The following is a 6,967-nucleotide window of genomic DNA, read 5'->3' as shown; positions in this document are numbered from 1 at the left end:
ACACAAAAATGCATATATATATATAATAATAATAATAATAATAATAATAATAATAATAATAATAATGATACAAAACATTAAATACCTACTAAATAAAATATAATTTGCATTTTATTAAATAATACAAATAATATTGAATATATATATATATATATATATATATATATATATATATGTATATGTATGTATGTATGTAAGTAAGAATCCTGGGAAATGAGGAAAAAGAATAACTAAGAAAAGTTAGCGAATAAGAATCCTAGAAAGTTGCACTATTTTCCTTGTTTTTAAGTTTCTTTTTACGTTCCATGTATGATAAAAATCTATACTATATTAAAAAGGCAGTTTCCAATTTGAAATCAATTTCAAAATTGAGTGGTAATTTTGTAGTTATAATAAAATTCAAGGTTTATGTTTAAACTATATTTTTCTTTTTATTTTCCATTTCTTTAACTTCTTATTTGTTGTTTTATTTATTTTCACAATTGTGAAATTCGATTAATTATAAAATATTTAATATGCATATCAAATTAAAGATCACGATAAGAGCTTTAATTTGATATATTTTATACAAATATTTGATTTAAAATGTACAAATTAAATTTTTTTTAATATTAAAATTTTATAAATTTCTCTTTCCTCTCTCATCTTTTTGAAAAAAAAATGTATTTTTTATTTTTATAACTTTTTTCTTTTTGCTTTTCATAATATCAAATTTTAGAATTGTAAATTCTTTTTTATTTTTTAATATTCAATTCAAATATATATAGTTAAAATTAATTTTTATTGTATTTATGAGTATGATAATTGAATTAGTATTAATTTTATATAAATATAAAAAATAAAAAATATTTTCCCATGCATTGCACGGGATGCAAATGCTAGTTTAACCAAACACATGAATTTAATATTTTGGAATTAGATTACTTTCCCAGGACAGAATCTGTGCCAGAGAAATGGCCCTATTATTTTTTGCATTTACTTATATTTGGAGTTACTTACAAAGTATGCTTTATATTAATATTTATTTAATTAATTTTTTATTGAATTATAATATAGATCGTACATCGCATAGGTGGAAGTAGTAGTTCAGTTTAAAAAATAAGTCATTTGAATTGCCTCAACATAAAATTCTGACAAAAATAACCTAATAAATCATGTGATAAAATTTTTGAAGAGAAACCATCCCAAAATAAGCCTTAAAAAATATTCTAATAGGGGTATTTGCAACTAAATACATAAATTTTCATCGAATTTTATTTTGTGCATAAATTAAATTTTTTAGGACATTTAATTGTTGAAACGGTTGTCAATTGGCCCCCAAATTAATGTTGAGGTAGTCGTCTAGAATATCTATCCATCTTAAACGGATGATGTACATGTACTAAACAACGTAATTGTATATCTACGCTACTTTAGTTGATCATGATGATGTTAATTTGTCACTTCAACTAGTCGTATTGACATTAATTCGTCAGAAAAATTGACAATCGTGCAAAAAATCAAAATACTTGAAAGCTTGTATATATGGAAACGATAATTTTTAGTTTATGAGCAAAATTATAATTGCGTGAAAGATTGTGCATTTAAGCGCCCCTTTCAAAAAAAGAAATATATGTGGTGTATGTAAATACTACTTTAAACTCTTGATCTTAAATATGTACATGTTCAATTTATTTTTCTATTATTTTAGACTTGTAGATAGGGATTATATATGGTTAACAATGCATTTATTTTTTAATTGTAACTATTTTTTCTCGTTTAGGTTAAGGATTTAGGGTTAAGTACCAAATACCCCCCCAACGTTGGGGCCCCTATCGCGTATAGGACCCTATAGTCAGGGTCCGCGCTGTTTACTACCTCAACGTGGCTAAACCTAAGCAAATCCCCCCCCCCCCCCAACGTTGGGCCCCTATCGCATATAGGACCCTATAGTCAGGTATTAAGTACCAAATACCCCCCCAACGGTGACTTAATGCAGGGGGGTATTTGGTATTTGAGGGGGGGATTTGCTTAGGTTTAACCACGTTGAGGTAGTAAACAGCGCGGACCCTGACTATAGGGTCCTATACGCGATAGGGGCCCCAACGTTGGGGGGGTATTTGGTACTTAACCCTAGGATTTAAAATTGTACTTCCTCCATTACACTTTGGTTGTCCCTTATTTCTTTTTAAAATGTATCAAGATATGGTTCACTTTCAAAATCTAAATTGTATTAAATGTTATTTTATTATAATAACCTTATTTAATATGTGTGAAGATAATGGAAAAATAAAATAAATTATATTTTTCAAAAAATATTATATTTTCTTAATACGTGCAGTGGTGAAAAAATAATGTTGACTATCAAAGTGGAACAAATGGAGTACTACTTTAAAACATCATTATCGAAATATACTGTTGGGAACTCAATGAAATATCCTGGCCCTAGTTTTGATGATACCAAAACTCTTAGAATTTCTTTTTATAGACTAGATTTTATCGAACTCAAGTGTTAGAGTTCATGTTCTCTAGTCTAACTGAAGACTGAAGACTGAAGTTCAAAGAACTCACAACTGAAGTTAGTTGTGAAAAGACAAAGTCAAATACTGAAGATTTGACTGGACGAGAGTCTTACTGAAGGATCAGTTGAGACTAAAGTATTAATGTTGGCCACATGGATCTGGCGGACTGATACTCAAGTCAAGTATCAATTGACATTTTTCCTTGGACTGAAGCTCCAGAGTTAAAAGGAAGCCACGTACTTTCAAGTACAGCTGCATTAAATGCAGAGATATTGAAGATCGTCCTTTCTCTACAAAGCATTCCTTTTTTGTGATAACTTTCAGAAGCCCCTTACCTCCTGTATCTGAGACGCCGTTCTTCACCAATTTGGGAACCTCGAAGATTGAAGCCTCAGCCAAATTCAAATTACTCTAACAACGGACGAATTCTTGAAGACCATCTTGCCAACGAATCTATTCAAGACTTCGGCTATAAATAGTGCTCGAGGAACACCACAATCTTCACCGATTCAAATACACAAGTTGAACCTCTGCCAAAATTGCAACTCAGCCTACTCACTGCTCCAAAGCTTGAATCGAAGAAGAGAATACTCAAAGCTTAAATCAGTTTACTGATTAACTTCATTCTCTTAGTTACTTAGGCAAATACTCTGCAAAATTCAAAGCCTAAGTCCCCGATTACAGAGAGTCTGTTCTCTGTAATCTAGTTGGTAATTCGAACCCTTTTCAATTGAGCGAAAAGAGAGTTTAAGAGAGAGAGAGTTCTAGCCAGAGTCTGAACTCAAGATTTCTTAACCCCCCGCACGCAAGACAAGTGTAGTCTTTGCTTCTGCAAGTTAAGAATGAGACAAGAAGTTCAATCCAATGTATTGGCGCTGAAACCTTATTTCAGTTAAAGGTTTGTTGTGCATCCGCAAGCACTGGCCCAGAGTGATTGTCAGTGTGTTTAACTGACCGTGGATGTAGGAACTTGTTCCAAACCACGTAAAAATCCTTTGTTGTTTATCGCTTTCAGCCTTACTTTTCTATCTGTGCACAAACGCCTTTTTAACTGAAACTGATTAACTGCAAAGTGAAACTGTATCTTAACAACGTGTTAATCACAAAGGCTATTTCTTAAGTTTAGTTTTCTGCTGCTAGTATTATTAGTCTAACTGATAAATCTTCGGATAATCAGTAAGATTCATAAAACTCCTCTGTTTCAAAATCAGGCTGAAGCACTTTTGTGGATATCAGTTAAAGTACTGATTTTAACTGAAGTCAAAATACTGAAGTTACTTCAGTATCAGTCTCTCACCTTCGTTTAACTGAAGTTGTATTTAACTGCTCACATCAGTCAAACTCTTTCAGTATCAGTTGATACTATTTCAGTTAACTATAAAAGAATTTTGAAAAATAGCCTACAGGTGTATTGCCCCCCCCATACACCTGTTCAGTGACCCTCCGGGACCCAACATATACAAATATGTCCAAAATGTAATTATAAGATGTATTATCTTAAGGACATGTTTAATAGCCTTATTGAGATAAGCCAAGATAAATAAAATTTAGGATACGTATCATAAATAGATTTAGATTAGTATCATAACTCCTCCTTCCCTCAAAATTATGGACCAAAAGATATGGCACGAGTTTTAAGAAAAAGTATGGTATTTGTGTTTAAGTGGAGATTGGGTCACACACCTTTTTGTAAATAGTGAGAGAAAATTTGTGGGATCATTTCTAAATAAGAAAATATCACAATTTTCAGGGACGTCCCAACATAGTAATAAAGCCACAATGTTTTGGGACGGATGGAGTATTTGATAGATAAGATACTCCCCCGTCAACCAATTTATGTCCTAATTTGTCATTTTGGTTCGTCCACCAATTCGTGTCTTACTTATTTTTAGTAACTATTTCCTTAATTACTGTCATTAATCATTATATTTTACACTTTTTATTTACACATATGTCATTGAGGGACCCACCACTTTTAATCTCAAAAACTGTCATTAGTAAACTATACTTACTAATTGTGGGTCTCCTTCTCCACTCAACAAATAAACAATACATTTTTTCTTAAAATATGTAACCACCTCCTCTAGGACACGAATTAGTGGACGGAGTGAGTATAAAATATAGATATTATGAATTAGTTGGTTGGTAGCTTAGATTAAAACTTATATTAAGTAAGCAAATTACCATTTCAACCTTTTATAAAATTAAATAATGAGCTTAAATTAAAAAAAAAATCAATTGAGTTTTGATGCACCCCCAACCCCCTTCCCACCACCACCACTTTTGCCAAATTGAGTTTTGACGCACCGCCAGAACACCTCTCACCAAACTACAAAATCATATGGCCGATGTTCTTCGCCATGATACCCCCTTCATTCCCATCTCCCTCCCTCCTCCCCCTAAACTCAAATGACCGATGCACACCGCCGCGCCCCCTCCTAAAAAAAATGCAATGTCGCCGCCCAACATAACACCATTTTCTAATGTCCAAGTCTTGAATTCATTTGACATTTGACTGAGCAGAGAAGGTAAGGACAAATTGAAGTTCCAAATAAAGAGTTAAAAGAGACAATTAAACCAAAGAGGGGCCACCACAGACATAATCCAAATCCCTCGATCATGAATGCATCGCCGAACAAATCTCTGTTGCCCACGACGGTCGCGACAAAAGACTCAAGAAAACCCCCGTTGTATATCGTTGCAACTTAACGTACGTCGCTGCCGTCAGTGCCAACATATCCCTTTAGAACGCCATCGGCTGCAATCCCCTGCAAGAAACGCTATTGGTGAAGATATGAAGGATAATTTTGTCATTTTTAACCTTATCTATGTCATTGTTAGCTATCGCAGGGCATGGGGAAGATTTGTAATACAAAGAGGAACATTATTTAACAACAGACTTTAGTATATCTCGAGCCTCTTAGTTAACTTATCTTACATACCAAAATATTTAGATAACTCAAAATATGTTTTCTATCTAGGGGTTATATAGGCTATCAAACACACCCATAAACTCAGTTGGTAAGATACTTGCTAAGTCGAGTTTTTACCACAACAAATTTTTTATAAATATATAAGTAAAAGGATAAAAACCTTGTGAACACTGAAAGAAATACCGAAGAATATGAGGAATTCGGCGTGAATTTCAGACATCCAAATTTCTCTGAAAAACACTGACGATCACCACGTTAAACGAGTAAAAATTACGGGATGAGAAATAAAGGAATTGAAAAAATAAGAAGATAATTTTGTCAAAGAACTATAGATCCAAAACTTAAATTGTTGAAGAGTGAAAATTGGCAGAGTTTCTTTGAGTATTTCTATATTGCATACATTTACAATTAATTCTAGCACTATTTATAGACATTCAGATGCTAAGGGCACAAAACCTTCTTGGAAGAATTCTTCCCAGCAGCACGAGTGGAGCGGATGCGATGGGATATCCGCAGCATAAGGCAAGATGGGCTAGAATCCTTCTACAAATACTGGACGAGATTCAAGAGAATGTTAAGCAATTGCCCCCATCACCAAATCTCTCCGAAAGATCAGGTGGAGAGCTTTGTAAAGGGCATGCGGAGGAACGATCGCAGTCTAGTCCTAGCAGCTTGTAATGGATCGTTGATGAGCAAAACCCCGCTGGAAATCTTCCAACTGTTGGGCACCATGGCTGAGGAATCACGGGATGAAGGGCATGAAAGGAATCTGGAGAAACCAAGGAAAGCTGAAGAGAAGGAAGGGATGTCTAATCTGGACAAAACTATGGAGAAGAGCATGAACGAACTCAAGGAACTTCTTTCGGGCTTGACTATACCAAAGAAGATTCGCCAGTGTGGCCTTTGCGATGCCACTGGACACCAATCTGAAAATTGTCCAAATTATGGTGAAGATATTGTTGATGTCAATGCCATGGGAGGACATGATGGAAATCCACGGAAGTACGATCCTTATGCAAATACTTACAACCCTGGGTGGAGAGATCACCCCAACTTTCGGTGGAAGCAAGATGGTCAGCCCCAACAGCAGAACAATATGGGCGCACCAGTGCAACGTCCTCAGTATAATCAGAACCAGCATCAACAACAATACCAGTTAGGACCACCTCAACACCACAACCAGAATCAGCAACAACCTCCTTACCAACCACCACATCGGAGAGCACATTGGGAAGAAGCAATTGAAAGCATGGCTAAGGAGAGCGAGAAGTTTCGCAATGAAATTCGTGCCGGCATGAACCAAACTAACCAGCAAATTAGTCATTTGACTAAGGCAGTGGCCAAACTGGAGGAGAACGCTGGTAAACTCCCCGCCATGGGAATCAACCCCAGAGAGCATGCCCAAGTAGTGCTAACCAAGTTTCTTGAGGGGGAAGAAAAGGAGGAAGGGTTGTTAGCAGAAGCTGAATTGCTCCGAAGAGGCTGGGATAAGAACGGGAAGGGTCCAACCAATGAACAAGCTGGAGGTGGCAA

At 34.9% G+C, this 6,967-nt stretch overlaps 1 long non-coding RNA gene across 1 annotated transcript; it reads right to left on the bottom strand.

Annotated features, from left to right (window-relative positions):
- Positions 1-4,977: 4,977 nt before the first annotated feature.
- On the bottom strand, positions 4,978-5,832 carry LOC131012045 (uncharacterized). The gene is made up of 2 exons (XR_009097172.1): positions 5,595-5,832; positions 4,978-5,269 (listed from the first exon to the last, which is right to left on the bottom strand). It is a non-coding gene; the product is annotated as an uncharacterized LOC131012045 (long non-coding RNA).
- Between the last annotated feature and the right edge of the window lie 1,135 nt (positions 5,833-6,967).

The sequence above is a fragment of the Salvia miltiorrhiza genome, chromosome 2, assembly GCF_028751815.1.
Source record: "Salvia miltiorrhiza cultivar Shanhuang (shh) chromosome 2, IMPLAD_Smil_shh, whole genome shotgun sequence".
NCBI classification, from domain to species: domain Eukaryota; kingdom Viridiplantae; phylum Streptophyta; class Magnoliopsida; order Lamiales; family Lamiaceae; genus Salvia; species Salvia miltiorrhiza.
The sequence above is the reverse complement of the archived record's forward strand: the minus strand, read 5'-3'. Positions and strand labels throughout refer to the sequence as shown.